Source organism: Macaca nemestrina, chromosome 8 (assembly GCF_043159975.1).
Source record: "Macaca nemestrina isolate mMacNem1 chromosome 8, mMacNem.hap1, whole genome shotgun sequence".
In the NCBI taxonomy this organism is placed as follows: domain Eukaryota; kingdom Metazoa; phylum Chordata; class Mammalia; order Primates; family Cercopithecidae; genus Macaca; species Macaca nemestrina.
In genome coordinates, this window is record NC_092132.1 from 101843694 (window position 1) to 101869440 (window position 25747).

Consider the following 25747-nt stretch of genomic DNA (forward strand, 5'->3'; position numbering starts at 1 on the left):
AGAAGGAAGCTTTCTGAGAAACTTCTTTGTGTTCTGTGAAATCATCTCACAGAGTTACAGCTTTCCCCTCAAGAAGCCTTTCGCCAAGACAGTTCTTGTGGAATTGGCAAAGTGATATTTGGAAGCCCTTAGAGGGCTATTGTGAAAAAGGAAATATCCTCAGATGAAATCTGGAAAGAAGCTTTCTGAGAAACGGCTCTGTGATGTGTGACTTCCACTCACAGAGTTACATCTGTATTTCGTGGATCTCTTTGTTAGCCTTATTTCTGTGGAATCTGAGAACAGATATTTCGGATCCCTTTGAAGACTATAGGGCCAAAGGAAATATCCTCCGATAACAAAGAGAAGGAAGCTTTCTGAGAAACTTCTTTGTGTTCTGTGAAATCATCTCACAGAGTTACAGCTTTCCCCTCAAGAAGCCTTTCGCTAAGATAGTTCTTGTGGAATTGGCAAAGTGATATTTGGAAGCCCATAGTGGGTTATGGTGAAAAAGGAAATATCCTCAGATGAAATCTGGAAAGGAGCTTTCGGAGAAACTGCTTAGTGTTCTTTTCATTCATCTCACAGAGTTACAGCTTTCCCCTCAAGAAGCCTTTCGCCAAGACAGTTCTTGTGGAATTGGCAAAGTGATATTTGGAAGCCCTTAGAGGGCTATTGTGAAAAAGGAAATATCCTCAGATGAAATCTGGAAAGAATCTTTCTGAGAAACGGCTCTGTGATGTGTGACTTCCACTCACAGAGTTACATCTGTATTTCTTGGATCTCTTTGCTAGCCTTATTTCTGTGGAATCTGAGAACAGATATTTCGGATCCCTTTGAAGACTATTGGGCCAAAGGAAATATCCTCCGATAACAAAGAGAAGGAAGCTTTCTGAGAAACTTCTTTGTGTTCTGTGAAATCATCTCACAGAGTTACAGCTTTCCCCTCAAGAAGCCTTTCGCTAAGATAGTTCTTGTGGAATTGGCAAAGTGATATTTGGAAGCCCATAGTGGGTTATGGTGAAAAAGGAAATATCCTCAGATGAAATCTGGAAAGGAGCTTTCGGAGAAACTGCTTAGTGTTCTTTTCATTCATCTCACAGAGTTACATCTGTATTTCGTGGATCTCTTTGCTAGCCTTATTTCTGTAGAATCTGAGAACAGATATTTCGGATCCCTTTGAAGACTCTACGGACAAAGGAAATATCCTCCGATAACAAAGAGAAGGAAGCTTTCTGAGAAACTTCTTTGTGTTCTGTGAAATCATCTCACAGAGTTACAGCTTTCCCCTCAAGAAGCCTTTCGCTAAGACAGTTCTTGTGGAATTGGCAAAGTGATATTTGGAAGCCCATAGAGGGCTATGGTGAAAAAGGAAATATCCTCAGATGAAATCTGCAAAGAAGCTTTCTGAGAAACTGCTCAGTGTTCTGTTCATTCATCTCACAGGGTTGCATCTGTATTTCGTGGATCTCTTTGCTAGCCTTATTTCTGTGGAATCTGAGAACAGATATTTCGGATCCTTTGAAGACTATAGGGCCAAAGGAAATATCCTCCGATAACAAAGAGAAAGAAGCTTTCTGAGAAACTTCTTTGTGTTCTGTGAAATCATCTCACAGAGTTACAGCTTTCCCCTCAAGAAGCCTTTCGCTAAGACAGTTCTTGTGGAATTGGCAAAGTGATATTTGGAAGCCCATAGAGGGCTATGGTGAAAAAGGAAATATCCTCAGATGAAATCTGGAAACTAGCTTTCTGAGAAACTGCTTAGTGTTCTGTTCATTCATCTCACAGAGTTACATCTGTTTTTCGTGGATCTCTTTGCTAGCCTTATTTCTGTGGAATCTGAGAACAGATATTTCGGATCCCTTTGAAGACTATAGGGCCAAAGGATATATCCTCCGATAACAAAGAGAAAGAAGCTTTCTGAGAAACTTCTTTGTGTTCTGTGAAATCATCTCACAGAGTTACAGCTTTCCCCTCAAGAAGCCTTTCGCCAAGACAGTTCTTGTGGAATTGGCAAAGTGATATTTGGAAGCCCTTAGAGGGCTATTGTGAAAAAGGAAATATCCTCAGATGAAAACTGGAAAGAAGCTTTCTGAGAAACGGCTCTGTGATGTGTGACTTCCACTCACAGAGTTACATCTGTATTTCGTGGATCTCTTTGTTAGCCTTATTTCTGTGGAATCTGAGAACAGATATTGCGGATCCCTTTGAAGACTATAGGGCCAAAGGAAATATCCTCCGATAACAAAGAGAAGGAAGCTTTCTGAGAAACTTCTTTGTGTTCTGTGAAATCATCTCACAGAGTTACAGCTTTCCCCTCAAGAAGCCTTTCGCTAAGATAGTTCTTGTGGAATTGGCAAAGTGATATTTGGAAGCCCATAGTGGGTTATGGTGAAAAAGGAAATATCCTCAGATGAAATCTGGAAAGGAGCTTTCTGAGAAACTGCTTAGTGTTCTTTTCATTCATCTCACAGAGTTACATCTGTATTTCGTGGATCTCTTTGCTAGCCTTATTTCTGTGGAATCTGAGAACAGATATTTCGGATCCCTTTGAAGACTATACGGACAAAGGAAATATCCTCCGATAACAAAGAGAAGGAAGCTTTCTGAGAAACTTCTTTGTGTTCTGTGAAATCATCTCACAGAGTTACAGCTTTCCCCTCAAGAAGCCTTTCGCTAAGACAGTTCTTGTGGAATTGGCAAAGTGATATTTGGCAGGCCATAGAGGGCTATGTTGAAAAAGGAAATATCCTCAGATGAAATCTGGAAAGAAGCTTTCTGAGAAACTGCTTAGTGTTCTGTTCATTCATCTCACAGGGTTGCATCTGTATTTCGTGGATCTCTTTGCTAGCCTTATTTCTGTGGAATCTGAGAACAGATATTTCGGATCCCTTTGAAGATTATAGGGCCAAAGGAAATGTCCTCCGATAACAAAGAGAAGGAAGCTTTCTGAGAAACTTCTTTGTGTTCTGTGAAATCATCTCACAGAGTTACAGCTTTCCGCTCAAGAAGCCTTTCGCTAAGACAGTTCTTGTGGAATTGGCAAAGTGATATTTGGAAGCCCATAGAGGGCTATGGTGAAAAAGGAAATATCCTCAGATGAAATCAGGAAGAAGCTTTCTGAGAAACTGCTAAGTGTTGTGTTCATTCATCTCAGAGAGTTACATCTATATTTCGTGGATCTCTTTGCTAGCCTTATTTCTGTGGAATCTGAGAACAGATATTTCGGATCCCTTTGAAGACTATAGGGCCAAAGGAAATATCCTCCGATAACAAAGAGAAAGAAGCTTTCTGAGAAACTTCTTTGTGTTCTGTGAAATCATCTCACAGAGTTACAGCTTTCCCCTCAAGAGGCCTTTCGCTAAGACAGTTCTTGTGGAATTGGCAAAGTGATATTTGGCAGCCCATAGAGGGCTATGGTGAAAAAGGAAATATCCTCAGATGAAATCTGGAAACTAGCTTTCTGAGAAACTGCTTAGTGTTCTGTTCATTCATCTCACAGAGTTACTTCTGTATTTCGTGGATCTCTTTGCTAGCCTTATTTCTGTGGAATCTGAGAACAGATATTTCGGATCCCTTTGAAGACTATAGGGCCAAAGGAAATATCCTCCGATAACAAAGAGAAAGAAGCTTTCTGGGAAACTTCTTTGTGTTCTGTGAAATCATCTCACAGAGTTACAGCTTTCCCCTCAAGAAGCCTTTCGCTAAGACAGTTCTTGTGGAATTGGCAAAGTGATATTTGGCAGCCCATACAGGGCTATGGTGAAAAAGGAAATATCCTCAGATGAAATCTGGAAACTAGCTTTCTGAGAAACTGCTTAGTGTTCTGTTCATTCATCTCACAGAGTTACATCTGTATTTCGTGGATCTCTTTGCTAGCCTTATTTCTGTGGAATCTGAGAACAGATATTTCGGATCCCTTTGAAGACTATAGGGCCAAAGGATATATCCTCCGATAACAAAGAGAAGGAAGCTTTCTGAGAAACTTCTTTGTGTTCTGTGAAATCATCTCACAGAGTTACAGCTTTCCCCTCAAGAAGCCTTTCGTCAAGACAGTTCTTGTGGAATTGGCAAAGTGATATTTGGAATCCCTTAGAGGGCTATGGTGAAAAAGGAAATATCCTCTGATGAAATCTGGAAAGAAGGTTTCTGAGAAACGGCTCTGTGATGTGTGACTTCCACTCACAGAGTTACATCTGTATTTCGTGGATCTCTTTGCTAGCCTTATTTCTGTGGAATCTGAGAACAGATATTTCGGATCCCTTTGAAGACTATAGGGCCAAAGGAAATATCCTCCGAAAACAAAGAGAAGGAAGCTTTCTGAGAAACTTCTTTGTGTTCTGTGAAATCATCTCACAGAGTTACAGCTTTCCCCTCAAGAAGCCTTTCGCTAAGATAGTTCTTGTGGAATTGGCAAAGTGATATTTGGAAGCCCATAGTGGGTTATGGTGAAAAAGGAAATATCCTCAGATGAAATCTGGAAAGAAGCTTTCTGAGAAACTGCTTAGTGTTCTTTTCATTCATCTCACAGAGTTACATCTGTATTTCGTGGATCTCTTTGCTAGCCTTATTTCTGTGGAATCTGAGAACAGATATTTCGGATCCCTTTGAAGACTATACGGACAAAGGAAATATCCTCCGATAACAGAGAGAAGGAAGCTTTCTGAGAATCTTCTTCGTGTTCTGTGAAATCATCTCACAGAGTTACAGCTTTCCCCTCAAGAAGCCTTTCGCTAAGACAGTTCTTGTGGAATTGGAAAAGTGATATTTGGAAGCCCATAGAGGGCTATGGTGAAAAAGGAAATATCCTCAGATGAAATCCGGAAAGAAGCTTTCTGAGGAACTGCTTAGTGTTCTGTTCATTCATCTCACAGAGTTACATCTGTATTTCGTGGATCTCTTTGCTAGCCTTATTTCTGTGGAATCTGAGAACAGATATTTCGGATCCCTTTGAAGACTATAGGGCCAAAGGAAATATCCTCCGATAACAAAGAGAAAGAAGCTTTCCGAGAAACTTCTTTGTGTTCTGTGAAATCCTCTCACAGAGTTACAGCTTTCCCCTCAAGAAGCCTTTCGGTAAGACAGTTCTTGTGGAATTGGCAAAGTGATATTTGGAAGCCCATAGAGGGCTATGGTGAAAAAGGAAATATCCTCAGATGAAATCTGGAAAGAAGCTTTCTGAGAAACTGCTCTGTGATGTGTGACTTCCACTCACAGAGTTACATCTGTATTTCGTGGATCTCTTTGCTAGCCTTATTTCTGTGGAATCTGAGAACAGATATTTCGGATCCCTTTGAAGTCTACAGGGCCAAATGAAATATCCTCCGATAACAAAGAGAAGGAAGCTTTCTGAGAAACTTCTTTGTGTTCTGTGAAATCATCCAACAGAGTTACAGCTTTCCCCTCAAGAAGCCTTTCGCTAAGACAGTTCTTGTGGAATTGGCAAAGTGATATTTGGAAGCCCATAGTGGGTTATGGTGAAAAAGGAAATATCCTCAGATGAAATCTGGAAAGAAGCTTTCTGAGAAACTGCTTAGTGTTCTGTTCATTCATCTCACAGAGTTACATCTGTATTTCGTGGATCTATTTGCTAGCCTTATTTCTGTGGAATCTGAGAACAGATATTTCGGATCCCTTTGAAGACTATAGGGCCAAAGGATATATCCTCCGATAACAAAGAGAAGGAAGCTTTCTGAGAAACTTCTTTGTGTTCTGTGAAATCATCTCACAGAGTTACAGCTTTCCCCTCAAGAAGCCTTTCGCCAAGACAGTTCTTGTGGAATTGGCAAAGTGATATTTGGAAGCCCTTAGAGGGCTATTGTGAAAAAGGAAATATCCTCAGATGAAATCTGGAAAGAATCTTTCTGAGAAACGGCTCTGTGATGTGTGACTTCCACTCACAGAGTTACATCTGTATTTCGTGGATCTCTTTGCTAGCCTTATTTCTGTGGAATCTGAGAACAGATATTTCGGATCCCTTTGAAGACTATAGGGCCAAAGGAAATATCCTCCGATAACAAAGAGAAGGAAGCTTTCTGAGAAACTTCTTTGTGTTCTGTGAAATCATCTCACAGAGTTACAGCATTCCCCTCAAGAAGCCTTTCGCTAAGACAGTTCTTGTGGAATTGGCAAAGTGATATTTGGAAGCCCATAGAGGGCATTGGTGAAAAAGGAAATATCCTCAGATGAAATCTGGAAAGAAGCTTTCTGAGAAACTGCTTAGTTTTCTGTTCATTCATCTCTCAGAGTTACATCTGTATTTCGTGGATCTCTTTCCTAGCCTTATTTCTGTGGAATCTGAGAACAGATATTTCGGATCCCTTTGAAGAATACAGGGCCAAGGGAAATATCCTCCGATAACACAGAGAAAGAAGCTTTCTGAGAAACTTCTTTGTGTTCAGTGAAATCATCTCACAGAGTTACAGCTTTCCCCTCAAGAAGCCTTTCGCTAAGACAGTTCTTGTGGAATTGGCAAAGTGATATTTGGAAGCCCAAGGAGGGCTATGGTGAAAAAGGAAATATCCTCAGATGAAATCTGGAAAGAAGCTTTCTGAGAAACTGCTCTGTGATGTGTGACTTCCACTTACAGAGTTACATCTGTATTTCGTGGATCTCTTTGCTAGCCTTATTTCTGTGGAATCTGAGAACAGATATTTCGGATCCCTTTGAAGACTATAGGGCCAAAGGAAATATCCTCCGATAACAAAGAGAAGAAAGCTTTCTGAGAAACTTCTTTGCGTTCTCTTAAATCATCTCACATAGTTACAGTTTTCCCCTCAAGAAGCCTTTCTCTAAGACAGTTCTTTTGGAATTGGCAAAGTGATATTTGGAAGCCCATAGAGGGCAGTGGTGAAAAAGGAAATATCCTCAGATGAAATCTGGAAAGAAGCTTTCTTAGAAACTGCTTAGTGTTCTGTTCATTCATCTCACAGAGTTACATCTGTATTTCGTGGATCTCTTTGCTAGCCTTATTTCTGTGGAATCAGAGAACAGATATTTCGGATCCCTTTGAAGACTATAGGGCCAAAGGATATATCCTCCGATAACAAAGAGAAGGAAGCTTTCTGAGAAACTTCTTTGTGTTCTGTGAAATCATCTCACAGAGTTACAGCTTTGCCCTCAAGAAGCCTTTCGCTAAGACAGTTCTTGTGGAATTGGCAAAGTGATATTTGGCAGCCCATAAAGGTCTGTGGTGAAAAAGGAAATATCCTCAGATGAAATCTGGAAAGAAGCTTTCTGAGAAACTGCTCTGTGATGTGTGACTTCCACTCACAGAGTTACATCTGTATTTCGTGGATCTCTTTGCTAGCCTTACTTCTGTGGAATCTGAGAACAGATATTTCGGATCCCTTTGAAGACTATAGGGCCAAAGGAAATATCCTCCGATAACAAAGAGAAGGAAGCTTTCTGAGAAACTGCTTTGTGTTCTGTGAAATCATCTCACAGAGTTACAGCTTTCCCCTCAAGAAGCCTGTCGCTAAGACAGTTCTTGTGGAATTGGCAAAGTGATATTTGGCAGCCCATAGAGGGCTATGGTGAAAAAGGAAATATCCTCAGATGAAATCTGGAATGAAGCTTTCTGAGAAACTGCTTAGTGTTCTGTTCATTCATCTCACAGGGTTGCATCTGTATTTCGTGGATCTCTTTGCTAGCCTTATTTCTGTGGAATCTGAGAACAGATATTTCGGATCCCTTTGAAGACTATAGGGCCAAAGGAAATGTCCTCCGATAACAAAGAGAAGGAAGCTTTCTGAGAAACTTCTTTGTGTTCTGTGAAATCATCTCACAGAGTTACAGCTTTCCCCTCAAGAGGCCTTTCGCTAAGACAGTTCTTGTGGAATTGGCAAAGTGATATTTGGAAGCCCATAGAGGGCTATGGTGAAAAAGGAAATATCCTCAGATGAAATCTGGAAAGAAGCTTTCTGAGAAACTGCTTAGTGTTCTGTTCATTCATCTCACAGAGTTACATCTGTATTTCGTGGATCTCTTTGCTAGCCTTATTTCTGTGGAATCTGAGAACAGATATTTCGGATCACTTAGAAGACTAGAGGGCCAATGGAAATATCCTCCGATAACACATAGAAAGAAGGTTTCTGAGAAACTTCTTTGTGTTCAGTGAAATCATCTCACAGAGTTTCAGCTCTCCCCTCAAGAAGCCTTTCGCTAAGACAGTTCTTGTGGAATTGGCAAAGTGATATTTGGAAGCCCATAGTGGGTTCTGGTGAAAAAGGAAATATCCTCAGATGAAATCTGGAAAGAAGCTTTCTGAGAAACTGCTTAGTGTTCTGTTCTTTCATCTCACAGAGTTACATCTGTATTTCGTGGATCTCTTTGCTAGCCTTATTTTTGTGGAATCTGAGAACAGATATTTCGGATCCCTTTGAAGACTATAGGGACAAAGGAAATATCCTCCGATAACAGAGAGAAAGAAGTTTTCTGAGAAACTTCTTTGTGTTCTGTGAAATCATATCACAGAGTTACAGATTTCCCCTCAAGAAGCCTTTCGCTAAGACAGTCCTTGTGGAATTGGTAAAGTGATATTTGGAAGCCCATAGAGGGCTATTGTGAAAAAGGAAATATCCTCAGATGAAATCTGGAAAGAAGCTTTCAGATTAACTGCTCTGTGATGTGTGACTTCCACTCACAGAGTTACATCTGTATTTCGTGGATCTCTTTGGTAGCTTTATTTCTGTGGAATCTGAGAACAGATATTTCGGATCCCTTTGAAGACTATAGGGCCAAAGGATATATCATCCGATAACAAAGAGAAGGAAGCTTTCTGATAAACTTCTTTGTGTTCTGTGAAATCATCTCACAGAGTTACAGCTTTCCCCTCAAGAAGCCTTTCGCTAAGACAGTTCTTGTGGAATTGGCAAAGTGATATTTGGCAGCCCATAAAGGTCTGTGGTGAAAAAGGAAATATCCTCAGATGAAATCTGGAAAGAAGCTTTCTGAGAAACTGCTCTGTGATGTGTGACTTCCACTCACAGAGTTACATCTGTATTTCGTGGATCTCTTTGCTAGCCTTACTTCTGTGGAATCTGAGAACAGATATTTCGGATCCCTTTGAAGACTATAGGGCCAAAGGAAATATCCTCCGATAACAAAGAGAAGGAAGCTTTCTGAGAAACTGCTTTGTGTTCTGTGAAATCATCTCACAGAGTTACAGCTTTCCCCTCAAGAAGCCTGTCGCTAAGACAGTTCTTGTGGAATTGGCAAAGTGATATTTGGCAGCCCATAGAGGGCTATGGTGAAAAAGGAAATATCCTCAGATGAAATCTGGAATGAAGCTTTCTGAGAAACTGCTTAGTGTTCTGTTCATTCATCTCACAGGGTTGCATCTGTATTTCGTGGATCTCTTTGCTAGCCTTATTTCTGTGGAATCTGAGAACAGATATTTCGGATCCCTTAGAAGACTATAGGGCCAATGGAAATATCCTCCGATAACACATAGAAAGAAGGTTTCTGAGAAACTTCTTTGTGTTCTTTGAAATCATCTCACAGAGTTACAGCTCTCCCCTCAAGAAGCCTTTCGCTAAGACAGTTCTTGTGGAATTGGCAAAGTGATATTTGGAAGCCCATAGTGGGTTATGGTGAAAAAGGAAATATCCTCAGATGAAATCTGGAAAGAAGCTTTCTGAGAAACTGCTTAGTGTTCTGTTCATTCATCTCACAGAGTTACATCTGTATTTCGTGGATCTCTTTGCTAGCCTTATTTTTGTGGAATCTGAGAACAGATATTTCGGATCCCTTTGAAGACTATAGGGACAAAGGAAATATCCTCCGATAACAGAGAGAAAGAATTTTTCTGAGAAACTTCTTTGTGTTCTGTGAAATCATATCACAGAGTTACAGCTTTCCCCTCAAGAAGCCTTTCGCTAAGACAGTTCTTGTGGAATTGGCAAAGTGATATTTGGAAGCCCATAGAGGGCTATTGTGAAAAAGGAAATATCCTCAGATGAAATCTGGAAAGAAGCTTTCAGAGAAACTGCTCTGTGATGTGTGACTTCCACTCACAGAGTTACATCTGTATTTCGTGGATCTCTTTGCTAGCTTTATTTCTGTGGAATCTGAGAACAGATATTTCGGATCCCTTTGAAGACTATAGGGCCAAAGGATATATCCTCCGATAACAAAGAGAAGGAAGCTTTCTGAGAAACTTCTTTGTGTTCTGTGAAATCATCTCACAGAGTTACAGCTTTGCCCTCAAGAAGCCTTTCGCTAAGACAGTTCTTGTGGAATTGGCAAAGTGATATTTGGAAGCCCATAAAGGTCTATGGTGAAAAAGGAAATATCCTCAGATGAAATCTGGAAAGAAGCTTTCTGAGAAACTGCTCTGTGATGTGTGACTTCCACTCACAGAGTTACATCTGTATTTCGTGGATCTCTTTGCTAGCCTTATTTCTGTGGAATCTGAGAACAGATATTTCGGATCCCTTTGAAGACTATAGGGCCAAAGGAAATATCCTCCGATAACAAAGAGAAGGAAGCTTTCTGAGAAACTGCTTTGTGTTCTGTGAAATCATCTCACAGAGTTACAGCTTTCCCCTCAAGAAGCCTGTCGCTAAGACAGTTCTTGTGGAATTGGCAAAGTGATATTTGGCAGCCCTTAGAGGGCTATGGTGAAAAAGGAAATATCCTCAGATGAAATCTGGAATGAAGCTTTCTGAGAAACTGCTTAGTGTTCTGTTCATTCATCTCACAGGGTTGCATCTGTATTTCGTGGATCTCTTTGCTAGCCTTATTTCTGTGGAATCTGAGAACAGATATTTCGGATCCCTTTGAAGACTATAGGGCCAAAGGAAATGTCCTCCGATAACAAAGAGAAGGAAGCTTTCTGAGAAACTTCTTTGTGTTCTGTGAAATCATCTCACAGAGTTACAGCTTTCCCCTCAAGAGGCCTTTCGCTAAGACAGTTCTTGTGGAATTGGCAAAGTGATATTTGGAAGCCCATAGAGGGCTATGGTGAAAAAGGAAATATCCTCAGATGAAATCTGGAAAGAAGCTTTCTGAGAAACTGCTTAGTGTTCTGTTCATTCATCTCACAGTGTTACATCTGTATTTCGTGGATCTCTTTGCTAGCCTTATTTCTGTGGAATCTGAGAACAGATATTTCGGATCCCTTAGAAGACTATAGGGCCAATGGAAATATCCTCCGATAACACAGAGAAAGAAGCTTTCTGAGAAACTTCTTTGTGTTCAGTGAAATCATCTCACAGAGTTACAGCTTTCCCCTCAAGAAGCCTTTCGCTAAGACAGTTCTTGTGGAATTGGCAAAGTGATATTTGGAAGCCCATAGTGGGTTATGGTGAAAAAGGAAATATCCTCAGATGAAATCTGGAAAGAATTTTTCTGAGAAACTGCTTAGTGTTCTGTTCATTCATATCACAGAGTTACATCTGTATTTCGTGGATCTCTTTGCTAGCCTTATTTTTGTGGAATCTGAGAACAGATATTTCGGATCCCTTTGAAGACTATAGGGACAAAGGAAATATCCTCCGATAACAGAGAGAAAGAAGCTTTCTGAGAAACTTCTTTGTGTTCTGTGAAATCATATCACAGAGTTACAGCTTTCCCCTCAAGAAGCCTTTCGCTAAGACAGTTCTTGTGGAATTGGTAAAGTGATATTTGGAAGCCCATAGAGGGCTATTGTGAAAAAGGAAATATCCTCAGATGAAATCTGGAAAGAAGCTTTCAGAGAAACTGCTCTGTGATGTGTGACTTCCACTCACAGAGTTACATCTGTATTTCGTGGATATCTTTGCTAGCTTTATTTCTGTGGAATCTGAGAACAGATATTTCGGATCCCTTTGAAGACTATAGGGCCAAAGGATATATCCTCCGATAACAAAGAGAAGGAAGCTTTCTGAGAAACTTCTTTGTGTTCTGTGAAATCATCTCACAGAGTTACAGCTTTGCCCTCAAGAAGCCTTTCGCTAAGACAGTTCTTGTGGAATTGGCAAAGTGATATTTGGAAGCCCATAAAGGTCTATGGTGAAAAAGGAAATATCCTCAGATGAAATCTGGAAAGAAGCTTTCTGAGAAACTGCTCTGTGATGTGTGACTTCCACTCACAGAGTTACATCTGTATTTCGTGGATCTCTTTGCTAGCCTTATTTCTGTGGAATCTGAGAACAGATATTTCGGATCCCTTTGAAGACTATAGGGCCAAAGGAAATATCCTCCGATAACAAAGAGAAGGAAGCTTTCTGAGAAACTGCTTTGTGTTCTGTGAAATCATCTCACAGAGTTACAGCTTTCCCCTCAAGAAGCCTGTCGCTAAGACAGTTCTTGTGGAATTGGCAAAGTGATATTTGGCAGCCCATAGAGGGCTATGGTGAAAAAGGAAATATCCTCAGATGAAATCTGGAATGAAGCTTTCTGAGAAACTGCTTAGTGTTCTGTTCATTCATCTCACAGGGTTGCATCTGTATTTCGTGGATCTCTTTGCTAGCCTTATTTCTGTGGAATCTGAGAACAGATATTTCGGATCCCTTTGAAGACTATAGGGCCAAAGGAAATGTCCTCCGATAACAAAGAGAAGGAAGCTTTCTGAGAAACTTCTTTGTGTTCTGTGAAATCATCTCACAGAGTTACAGCTTTCCCCTCAAGAGGCCTTTCGCTAAGACAGTTCTTGTGGAATTGGCAAAGTGATATTTGGAAGCCCATAGAGGGCTATGGTGAAAAAGGAAATATCCTCAGATGAAATCTGGAAAGAAGCTTTCTGAGAAACTGCTTAGTGTTCTGTTCATTCATCTCACAGTGTTACATCTGTATTTCGTGGATCTCTTTGCTAGCCTTATTTCTGTGGAATCTGAGAACAGATATTTCGGATCCCTTAGAAGACTATAGGGCCAATGGAAATATCCTCCGATAACACAGAGAAAGAAGCTTTCTGAGAAACTTCTTTGTGTTCAGTGAAATCATCTCACAGAGTTACAGCTTTCCCCTCAAGAAGCCTTTCGCTAAGACAGTTCTTGTGGAATTGGCAAAGTGATATTTGGAAGCCCATAGTGGGTTATGGTGAAAAAGGAAATATCCTCAGATGAAATCTGGAAAGAATTTTTCTGAGAAACTGCTTAGTGTTCTGTTCATTCATATCACAGAGTTACATCTGTATTTCGTGGATCTCTTTGCTAGCCTTATTTTTGTGGAATCTGAGAACAGATATTTCGGATCCCTTTGAAGACTATAGGGACAAAGGAAATATCCTCCGATAACAGAGAGAAAGAAGCTTTCTGAGAAACTTCTTTGTGTTCTGTGAAATCATATCACAGAGTTACAGCTTTCCCCTCAAGAAGCCTTTCGCTAAGACAGTTCTTGTGGAATTGGTAAAGTGATATTTGGAAGCCCATAGAGGGCTATTGTGAAAAAGGAAATATCCTCAGATGAAATCTGGAAAGAAGCTTTCAGAGAAACTGCTCTGTGATGTGTGACTTCCACTCACAGAGTTACATCTGTGTTTCGTGGATATCTTTGCTAGCTTTATTTCTGTGGAATCTGAGAACAGATATTTCGGATCCCTTTGAAGACTATAGGGCCAAAGGATATATCCTCCGATAACAAAGAGAAGGAAGCTTTCTGAGAAACTTCTTTGTGTTCTGTGAAATCATCTCACAGAGTTACAGCTTTGCCCTCAAGAAGCCTTTCGCTAAGACAGTTCTTGTGGAATTGGCAAAGTGATATTTGGAAGCCCATAAAGGTCTATGGTGAAAAAGGAAATATCCTCAGATGAAATCTGGAAAGAAGCTTTCTGAGAAACTGCTCTGTGATGTGTGACTTCCACTCACAGAGTTACATCTGTATTTCGTGGATCTCTTTGCTAGCCTTATTTCTGTGGAATCTGAGAACAGATATTTCGGATCCCTTTGAAGACTATAGGGCCAAAGGAAATATCCTCCGATAACAAAGAGAAGGAAGCTTTCTGAGAAACTGCTTTGTGTTCTGTGAAATCATCTCACAGAGTTACAGCTTTCCCCTCAAGAAGCCTGTCGCTAAGACAGTTCTTGTGGAATTGGCAAAGTGATATTTGGAAGCCCATAGAGGGCTATGGTGAAAAAGGAAATATCCTCAGATGAAATCTGGAATGAAGCTTTCTGAGAAACTGCTTAGTATTCTGTTCATTCATCTCACAGGGTTGCATCTGTATTTCGTGGATCTCTTTGCTAGCCTTATTTCTGTGGAATCTGAGAACAGATATTTCGGATCCCTTTGAAGACTATAGGGCCAAAGGAAATGTCCTCCGATAACAAAGAGAAGGAAGCTTTCTGAGAAACTTCTTTGTGTTCTGTGAAATCATCTCACAGAGTTACAGCTTTCCCCTCAAGAGGCCTTTCGCTAAGACAGTTCTTGTGGAATTGGCAAAGTGATATTTGGAAGCCCATAGAGGGCTATGGTGAAAAAGGAAATATCCTCAGATGAAATCTGGAAAGAAGCTTTCTGAGAAACTGCTTAGTGTTCTGTTCATTCATCTCACAGAGTTACATCTGTATTTCGTGGATCTCTTTGCTAGCCTTATTTCTGTGGAATCTGAGAACAGATATTTCGGATCCCTTTGAAGACTATAGGGACAAAGGAAATATCCTCCGATAACAGAGAGAAAGAAGCTTTCTGAGAAACTTCTTTGTGTTCTGTGAAATCATATCACAGAGTTACAGCTTTCCCCTCAAGAAGCCTTTCGCTAAGACAGTTCTTGTGGAATTGGTAAAGTGATATTTGGAAGCCCATAGAGGGCTATTGTGAAAAAGGAAATATCCTCAGATGAAATCTGGAAAGAAGCTTTCAGAGAAACTGCTCTGTGATGTGTGACTTCCACTCACAGAGTTACATCTGTGTTTCGTGGATATCTTTGCTAGCTTTATTTCTGTGGAATCTGAGAACAGATATTTCGGATCCCTTTGAAGACTATAGGGCCACAGGATATATCCTCCGATAACAAAGAGAAGGAAGCTTTCTGAGAAACTTCTTTGTGTTCTGTGAAATCATCTCACAGAGTTACAGCTTTGCCCTCAAGAAGCCTTTCGCTAAGACAGTTCTTGTGGAATTGGCAAAGTGATATTTGGAAGCCCATAAAGGTCTATGGTGAAAAAGGAAATATCCTCAGATGAAATCTGGAAAGAAGCTTTCTGAGAAACTGCTCTGTGATGTGTGACTTCCACTCACAGAGTTACATCTGTATTTCGTGGATCTCTTTGCTAGCCTTATTTCTGTGGAATCTGAGAACAGATATTTCGGATCCCTTTGAAGACTATAGGGCCAAAGGAAATATCCTCCGATAACAAAGAGAAGGAAGCTTTCTGAGAAACTGCTTTGTGTTCTGTGAAATCATCTCACAGAGTTACAGCTTTCCCCTCAAGAAGCCTGTCGCTAAGACAGTTCTTGTGGAATTGGCAAAGTGATATTTGGAAGCCCATAGAGGGCTATGGTGAAAAAGGAAATATCCTCAGATGAAATCTGGAATGAAGCTTTCTGAGAAACTGCTTAGTATTCTGTTCATTCATCTCACAGGGTTGCATCTGTATTTCGTGGATCTCTTTGCTAGCCTTATTTCTGTGGAATCTGAGAACAGATATTTCGGATCCCTTTGAAGACTATAGGGCCAAAGGAAATGTCCTCCGATAACAAAGAGAAGGAAGCTTTCTGAGAAACTTCTTTGTGTTCTGTGAAATCATCTCACAGAGTTACAGCTTTCCCCTCAAGAGGCCTTTCGCTAAGACAGTTCTTGTGGAATTGGCAAAGTGATATTTGGAAGCCCATAGAGGGCTATGGTGAAAAAGGAAATATCCTCAGATGAAATCTGGAAAGAAGCTTTCTGAGAAACTGCTTAGTGTTCTGTTCATTCATCTCACAGAGTTACATCTGTATTTCGTGGATCTCTTTGCTAGCCTTATTTCTGTGGAATCTGAGAACAGATATTTCGGATCCCATTGAAGACTATAGGTACAAAGGAAATATCCTCCGTTAACAGAGAGAAAGAAGCTTTCTGAGAAACTTCTTTGTGTTCTGTGAAATCATATCACAGAGTTACAGCTTTCCCCTCAAGAAGCCTTTCGCTAAGACAGTTCTTGTGGAATTGGTAAAGTGATATTTGGAAGCCCATAGAGGGCTATTGTGAAAAAGGAAATATCCTCAGATGAAATCTGGAAAGAAGCTTTCTGAGAAACTGCTCTGTGATGTGTGACTTCCACTCACAGAGTTACATCTGTATTTCGTGGATCTCTTTGCTAGCTTTATTTCTGTGGAATCTGAGAACAGATATTTCGGATCCCTTTGAAGACTATAAGGCCAAAGGATATATCCTCCGATAACAAAGAGAAGGAAGCTTTCTGAGAAACTTCTTTGTGTTCTGTGAAATCATCTCACAGAGTTACAGCTTTGCACTCAAGAAGTCTTTCGCTAAGACAGTTCTTGTGGAATTGGCAAAGTGATATTTGGAAGCCGATAAAGGTGTATGGTGAAAAAGGAAATATCCTCAGATGAAATCTGGAAAGAAGCTTTCTGAGAAAATGCTCTGTGATGTGTGACTTCCACTCACAGAGTTACATCTGTATTTCGTGGATCTCTTTGCTAGCCTTATTTCTGTGGAATCTGAGAACAGATATTTCGGATCCCTTTGAAGACTATAGGGCCAAAGGAAATATCCTCCGATAACAAAGAGAAGGAAGATTTCTGAGAAACTGCTTTGTGTTCTGTGAAATCATCTAACCGAGTTACAGCTTTCCCCTCAAGAAGCCTGTCGCTAAGACAGTTCTTGTGGAATTGGCAAAGTGATATTTGGCAGCCCATAGAGGGCTATGGTGAAAAAGGAAATATCCTCAGATGAAATCTGGAATGAAGCTTTCTGAGAAACTGCTTAGTGTTCTGTTCATTCATCTCACAGGGTTGCATCTGTATTTCGTGGATCTCTTTGCTAGCCTTATTTCTGTGGAATCTGAGAACAGATATTTCGGATCCCTTTGAAGACTATAGGGCCAAAGGAAATGTCCTCCGATAACAAAGAGAAGGAAGCTTTCTGAGAAACTTCTTTGTGTTCTGTGAAATCATCTCACAGAGTTACAGCTTTCCCCTCAAGAGGCCTTTCGCTAAGACAGTTCTTGTGGAATTGGCAAAGTGATATTTGGAAGCCCATAGAGGGCTATGGTGAAAAAGGAAATATCCTCAGATGAAATCTGGAAAGAAGCTTTCTGAGAAACTGCTTAGTGTTCTGTTCATTCATCTCACAGAGTTACATCTGTATTTCGTGGATCTCTTTGCTAGCCTTATTTCTGTGGAATCTGAGAACAGATATTTCGGATCCCTTTGAAGACTATAGGGCCAATGGAAATATCCTCCGATAACACAGAGAAAGAAGCTTTCTGAGAAACTTCTTTGTGTTCAGTGAAATCATCTCACAGAGTTACAGCTTTCCCCTCAAGAAGCCTTTCGCTAAGACAGTTCTTGTGGAATTGGCAAAGTGATATTTGGAAGCCCATAGTGGGTTATGGTGATAAAGGAAATATCCTCAGATGAAATCTGGAAAGAAGCTTTCTGAGAAACTGCTTAGTGTTCTGTTCATTCATCTCACAGAGTTACATCTGTATTTCGTGGATCTCTTTGCTAGCCTTATTTTTGTGGAATCTGAGAACAGATATTTCGGATCCCTTTGAAGACTATAGGGACAAAGGAAATATCCTCCGATAACAGAGAGAAAGAAGCTTTCTGAGAAACTTCTTTGTTTTCTGTGAAATCATATCACAGAGTTATAGCTTTCCCCTCAAGAAGCCTTTCGCTAAGACAGTTCTTGTGGAATTGGTAAAGTGATATTTGGAAGCCCATAAAGGTCTACGGTGAAAAAGGAAATATCCACAGATGAAATCTGGAAAGAAGCTTTCAGAGAAACTGCTCTGTGATGTGTGACTTCCACTCACAGAGTTACATCTGTATTTCGTGGATCTCTTTGCTAGCTTTATTTCTGTGGAATCTGAGAACAGATATTTCGTATCCCTTTGAAGACTATAGGGCCAAAGGAATTATCCTCCGATAACAAAGAGAAGGAAGCTTTCTGAGAAACTTCTTTGTGTTCTGTGAAATCATCTCACAGAGTTACAGCTTTCCCCTCAAGAAGCCTTTCGCTAAGACAGTTCTTGGGGAATTGGCAAAGTGATATTTGGAAGCCCATAGAGGGCCTTGGTGAAAAAGGAAATATCCTCAGATGAAATCTGGAAAGAAGCTTTCTGAGAAACTGCTTAGTTTTCTGTTCATTCATCTCTCAGAGTTACATCTGTATTTCGTGGATCTCTTTGCTAGCCTTATTTCTGTGGAATCTGAGAACAGATATTTCGGATCCCTTTGAAGAATAAAGGGCCAAGGGAAATATCCTCCGATAACACAGAGAAAGAAGCTTTCTGAGAAACTTCTTTGTGTTCAGTGAAATCATCTCACAAAGTTACAGCTTTCCCCTCAAGAAGCCTTTCGCTAAGACAGTTCTTGTTGAATTGGCAAAGTGATATTTGGAAGCCCATACAGGGCTATGGTGAAAAAGGAAATATCCTCAGATGAAATCTGGAAAGAAGCTTTCTGAGAAACTGCTCTGTGATGTGTGACTTCCACTCACAGAGTTACATCTGTATTTCGTGGATCTCTTTCCTAGCCTTATTTCTGTGGAATCTGAGAACAGATATTTCGGATCCCTTTGAAGACTATAGGGCCAAAGGAAATATCCTCCGATAACAAAGAGAAGGAAGCTTTCTGAGAAACTTCTTTGTGTTCTCTTAAATCATTTCACATAGTTACAGCTTTCCCCTCAAGAAGCCTTTCTCTAAGACAGTTCTTTTGGAATTGGCAAAATGATATTTGGAAGCCCATAGAGGGCTATGGTGAAAAAGGAAATAGCCTCAGATGAAATCTGGAAACTAGCTTTCTGAGAAACTGCTTAGTGTTCTGTTCATTCATCTCACAGAGTTACATCTGTATTTCGTGGATCTCTTTGCTAGCCTTATTTCTGTGGAATCTGAGAACAGATATTTCGGATCCCTTTGAAGACTATAGGGCCAAAGGATATATCCTCCGATAACAAAGAGAAGGAAGCTTTCTGAGAAACTTCTTAGTGTTCTGTGAAATCATCTCACAGAGTTACAACTTTGCCCTCAAGAAGCCTTTCGCTAAGACAGTTCTTGTGGAATTGGCAAAGTGATATTTGGCAGCCCATAAAGGTCTATGGTGAAAAAGGAAATATCCTCAGATGAAATCTGGAAAGAAGCTTTCTGAGAAACTGCTCTGTGATGTGTGACTTCCACTCACAGAGTTACATCTGTATTTCGTGGATCTCTTTGCTAGCCTTATTTCTGTGGAATCTGAGAACAGATATTTCGGATCCCTTTGAAGACTATAGGGACAAAGGAAATATCCTCCGATAACAGAGAGAAAGAAGCTTTCTGAGAAACTTCTTTGTGTTCTGTGAAATCATCTCACAGAGTTACTGCTTTCCACTCAAGAAGCCTTTCGCTAAGACAGTTCTTGTGGAATTGGCAAAGTGATATTTGGAACCCCTAGAGGGCTATGGTGAAAAAGGAAATATCCTCAGATGAAATCTGGAAAGAAGCTTTCTGAGAAACTGCTTAGTGTTCTGTTAATTCATCTCACAGAGTTACATCTGTATTTCGTGGATCTCTTTGCTAGCCTTATTTCTGTGGAATCTGAGAACAGATATTTCGGATCCCTTTGAAGACTATAGGGACAAAGGAAATATCCTCCGATAACAGAGAGAAAGAAGCTTTCTGAGAAACTTCTTTGTGTTCTGTGAAATCATCTCACAGAGTTACTGCTTTCCACTCAAGAAGCCTTTCGCTAAGACAGTTCTTGTGGAATTGGCAAAGTGATATTTGGCAGCCCATAGAGGGCTATGGTGAAAAAGGAAATATCCTCAGATGAAATCTGGAAACTAGCTTTCTGAGAAACTGCTTAGTGTTCTGTTCATTCATCTCACAGAGTTACATCTGTATTTCGTGGATCTCTTTGCTAGCCTTATTTCTGTGGAATCTGAGAACAGATATTTCGGATCCCTTTGAAGACTATAGGGCCAAAGGATATATCCTCCGATAACAAAGAGAAGGAAGCTTTCTGAGAAACTTCTTAGTGTTCTGTGAAATCATCTCACAGAGTTACAGTTTTGCCCTCAAGAAGCCTTTCGCTAAGACAGTTCTTTTGGAATTGGCAAAGTGATATTTGGCAGCCCATAAAGGTCTATGGTGAAAAAGGAAATATCCTCAGATGAAATCTGGAAAGAAGCTTTATGAGAAACTTCTCTGTGATGTGTGACTTCCACTCACAGAGTTACATCTGTATTTCGTGGATCTCTTTGCTAGCCATATTTCTGTGGAATCTGAGAACAGATATTTCGGATCCCTTTGAAGACTATAGGGCCAAAGGAAATATCCTCCGATAACAAAGAGAAGGAAGCTTTCTGAGAAACTGCTTTGTGTTCTGTGAAATCATCTCACAGAGTTACAGCTTTCCCCTCAAGAAGCCTGTCGCTAAGACAGTTCTTGTGGAATTGGCAAAGTGATATTTGGCATACCGTAGAGGGCTATGGTGAAAAAGGAAATATCCTAATAGGAAATCTGGAAAGAAGCTTTCTGAGAAACTGCTTAGTGTTCTGTTCATTCATCTCACAGGGTTGCATCTGTATTTCGTGGATCTCTTTGCTAGCCTTATTTCTGTGGAATCTGAGAACAGATATTTCGGATCCCTTTGAAGACTATAGGGCCAAAGGAAATGTCCTCCGATAACAAAGAGAAGGAAGCTTTCTGAGAAACTTCTTTGTGTTCTGTGAAATCATCTCACAGAGTTACAGCTTTCAGCTCAAGAGGCCTTTCGCTAAGACAGTTCTTGTGGAATTGGCAAAGTGATATTTGGAAGCCCATAGAGGGCTATGGTGAAAAAGGAAATATCCTCAGATGAAATCAGGAAGAAGCTTTCTGAGAAACTGCTAAGTGATGTGTTCATTCATCTCAGAGAGTTACATCTGTATTTCGTGGATCTCTTTGCTAGCCTTATTTCTGTGGAATCTGAGAACAGATATTTCGGATCCCTTTGAAGTCTATAGGGCCAAAGGAAATATCCTCCGATAACAAAGAGAAGGAAGCTTTCTGAGAAACTTCTTTGTGTTCTGTGAAATCATCTCACAGAGTTACAGCTTTCCCCTCAAGAAGCCTTTCGCTAAGACAGTTCTTGTGGAATTGGCAAAGTGATATTTGGCAGCCCATAGAGGGCTATGGTGAAAAAGGAAATATCCTCAGATGAAATCTGGAAAGAAGCTTTCTGAGAAACTGCTTAGTGTTCTGTTCATTCATCTCACAGGGTTGCATCTGTATTTCGTGGATCTCTTTGCTAGCCTTATTTCTGTGGAATCTGAGAACAGATATTTCGGATCCCTTGAAGATTATAGGGCCAAAGGAAATGTCCTCCGATAACAAAGAGAAGGAAGCTTTCTGAGAAACTTCTTTGTGTTCTGTGAAATCATCTCACAGAGTTACAGCTTTCCGCTCAAGAAGCCTTTCGCTAAGACAGTTCTTGTGGAATTGGCAAAGTGATATTTGGAAGCCCATAGAGGGCTATGGTGAAAAAGGAAATATCCTCAGATGAAATCTGGAAACTAGCTTTCTGAGAAACTGCTTAGTGTTCTGTTCATTCATCTCACAGAGTTACATCTGTATTTCGTGGATCTCTTTGCTAGCCTTATTTCTGTGGAATCTGAGAACAGATATTTCGGATCCCTTTGAAGACTATAGGGCCAAAGGATATATCCTCCGATAACAAAGAGAAGGAAGCTTTCTGAGAAACTTCTTTGTGTTCTGTGAAATCATCTCACAGAGTTACAGCTTTCCCCTCAAGAAGCCTTTCGCTAAGACAGTTCTTGTGGAATTGGCAAAGTGATATTTGGCAGCCCATAGAGGGCTATGGTGAAAAAGGAAATATCCTCAGATGAAATCTGGAAAGAAGCTTTCTGAGAAACTGCTTAGTGTTCTGTTCATTCATCTCACAGGGTTGCATCTCTATTTCGTGGAACTCTTTGCTAGCCTTATTTCTGTGGAATCTGAGAACAGATATTTCGGATCCCTTTGAAGATTATAGGGCCAAAGGAAATGTCCTCCGATAACAAAGAGAAGGAAGCTTTCTGAGAAACTTCTTTGTGTTCTGTGAAATCATCTCACAGAGTTACAGCTTTCCGCTCAAGAAGCCTTTCGCTAAGACAGTTCTTGTGGAATTGGCAAAGTGATATTTGGAAGCCCATAGAGGGCTATGGTGAAAAAGGAAATATCCTCAGATGAAATCAGGAAGAAACTTTCTGAGAAACTGCTAAGTGTTGTGTTCATTCATCTCAGAGAGTTACATCTGTATTTCGTGGATCTCTTTGCTAGCCTTATTTCTGTGGAATCTGAGAACAGATATTTCGGATCCCTTTGAAGACTATAGGGCCAAAGGAAATATCCTCCGATAACAAAGAGAAGGGAGCTTTCTGAGAAACTTCTTTGTGTTCTGTGAAATCATCTCACAGAGTTACAGCTTTCCCCTCAAGAAGCCTTTCGCTAAGACAGTTCTTGTGGAATTGGCAAAGTGATATTTGGAAGCCCATAGAGGGCTATGGTGAAAAAGGAAATATCCTCAGATGAAATCTGGAAAGAAGCTTTCTGAGAAACTGCTCTGTGTTGTGTGACCTCCACTCACAGAGTTACATCTGTATTTCGTGGATCTCTTTGCTAGCCTAATTTCTGTGGAATCTGAGAACAGATATTTCGGATCCCTTTGAAGTCTATAGGGCCAAATGAAATATCCTCTGATAACAAAGAGAAGGAAGCTTTCTGAGAGACTTCTTTGTGTTCTGTGAAATCATCCAACAGAGTTACAGCTTTCCCCTCAAGAAGCCTTTCGCTAAGACAGTTCTTGTGGAATTGGCAAAGTGATATTTGGAAGCCCGTAGTGGGTTATGGTGAAAAAGGAAATATCCTCAGATGAAATCTGGAAAGAAGCTTTCTGAGAAACTGCTTAGTGTTCTGTTCATTCATCTCACAGAGTTACATCTGTATTTCGTGGATCTCTTTGCTAGCCTTATTTCTGTGGAATCTGAGAACAGATATTTCGGATCCCTTTGAAGACTATAGGGACAAAGGAAATATCCTCCGATAACAGAGAGAAAGAAGCTTTCTGAGAAACTTCTTTGTGTTCTGTGAAATCATATCACAGAGTTACAGCTTTCCCCTCAAGAAGCCTTTCGCCAAGACAGTTCTTGTGGAATTGGTAAAGTGATATTTGGAAGCCCATAGAGGGCTATTGTGAAAAAGGAAATATCCTCAGATGAAATCTGGAAAGAAGCATTCAGAGAAACTGCTCTGTGATGTGTGACTTCCACTCACAGAGTTACATCTGTATTTCGTGGATCTCTTTGCTAGCCTTATTTCTGTGGAATCTGAGAACAGATATTTCGGATCCCTTTGAAGACTATAGGGCCAAAGGAAATATCCTCCGATAACAAAGAGAAGGAAGCTTTCTGAGAAACTTCTTTGTGTTCTGTGAAATCATCTCACAGAGTTACAGCATTCCCCTCAAGAAGCCTTTCGCTAAGATAGTTCTTGTGGAATTGGCAAAGTGATATTTGGAAGCCCATAGTGGGTTATGGTGAAAAAGGAAATATCCTCAGATGAAATCTGGAAAGAAGCTTTCTGAGAAACTGCTTAGTGTTCTGTTCATTCATCTCACAGAGTTACATCTGTATTTCGTGGATCTCTTTGCTAGCCTTATTTCTGTGGAATCTGAGAACAGATATTTCGGATCCCTTTGAAGACTATAGGGACAAAGGAAATATCCTCCGATAACAGAGAGAAGGAAGCTTTCTGAGAAACTTCTTTGTGTTCTGTGAAATCATATCACAGAGTTACAGCTTTCCCCTCAAGAAGCCTTTCGCTAAGACATTCTTGTGGAATTGGCAAAGTGATATTTGGAAGCCCAAAGAAGGCTATTGTGAAAAAGAAAATATCCTCAGATGAAATCTGGAAAGAAGCTTTCTGAGAAACTGCTCTATGATGTTTGACTTCCACTCACAGAGTTACATCTGTATTTCGTGGATCTCTTTGCTAGCCTTATTTCTGTGGAATCTGAGACCAGATATTTCGGATCCCTTTGAAGACTATAGGGCCAAGGGAAATATCCTCCGATAACAAAGAGAAAGAAGCTTTCTGAGAAACTTCTTTGTGTTCAGTGAAATCATCTCACAGAGTTACAGCTTTCCCCTCAAGAAGCCTTTCGCTAAGACAGTTCTTGTGGAATTGGCAAAGTGATATTTGGAAGCCCATAGAGGGCTATGGTGAAAAAGGAAATATCCTCAGATGAAATCTGGAAAGAAACTTTCTGAGAAACTGCTTAGTGTTCTGTTCATTCATCTCACAGAGTTACATCTGTATTTCGTGGATCTCTTTGCTAGCCTTATTTCTGTGGAATCTGAGAACAGATATTTCGGATCCCTTTGAAGACTATAGGGCCAAAGGAAAAATCCTCCGATAACAAAGAGAAAGAAGCTTTCTGAGAAACTTCTTTGTGTTCTGTGAAATCATCTCACAGAGTTACAGCTTTCCCCTCAAGAAGCCTTTCGCTAAGACAGTTCTTGTGGAATTGGAAAAGTGATATTTGGAAGCCCATAGAGGGCTATGGTGAAAAAGGAAATATCCTCAGATGAAATCTGGAAAGAAACTTTCTGAGAAACTGCTTAGTGTTCTGTTCATTCATCTCACAGGGTTGCATCTGTATTTCGTGGATCTCTTTGCTAGCCTTATTTCTGTGGAATCTGAGAACAGATATTTCGGATCCCTTGAAGATTATAGGGCCAAAGGAAATGTCCTCCGATAACAAAGAGAAGGAAGCTTTCTGAGAAACTTCTTTGTGTTCTGTGAAATCATCTCACAGAGTTACAGCTTTCAGCTCAAGAGGCCTTTCGCTAAGACAGTTCTTGTGGAATTGGCAAAGTGATATTTGGAAGCCCATAGAGGGCTATGGTGAAAAAGGAAATATCCTCAGATGAAATCAGGAAGAAGCTTTCTGAGAAACTGCTAAGTGATGTGTTCATTCATCTCAGAGAGTTACATCTGTATTTCGTGGATCTCTTTGCTAGCCTTATTTCTGTGGAATCTGAGAACAGATATTTCGGATCCCTTTGAAGTCTATAGGGCCAAAGGAAATATCCTCCGATAACAAAGAGAAGGAAGCTTTCTGAGAAACTTCTTTGTGTTCTGTGAAATCATCTCACAGAGTTACAGCTTTCCCCTCAAGAAGCCTTTCGCTAAGACAGTTCTTGTGGAATTGGCAAAGTGATATTTGGCAGCCCATAGAGGGCTATGGTGAAAAAGGAAATATCCTCAGATGAAATCTGGAAAGAAGCTTTCTGAGAAACTGCTTAGTGTTCTGTTCATTCATCTCACAGGGTTGCATCTGTATTTCGTGGATCTCTTTGCTAGCCTTATTTCTGTGGAATCTGAGAACAGATATTTCGGATCCCTTGAAGATTATAGGGCCAAAGGAAATGTCCTCCGATAACAAAGAGAAGGAAGCTTTCTGAGAAACTTCTTTGTGTTCTGTGAAATCATCTCACAGAGTTACAGCTTTCCGCTCAAGAAGCCTTTCGCTAAGACAGTTCTTGTGGAATTGGCAAAGTGATATTTGGAAGCCCATAGAGGGCTATGGTGAAAAAGGAAATATCCTCAGATGAAATCTGGAAACTAGCTTTCTGAGAAACTGCTTAGTG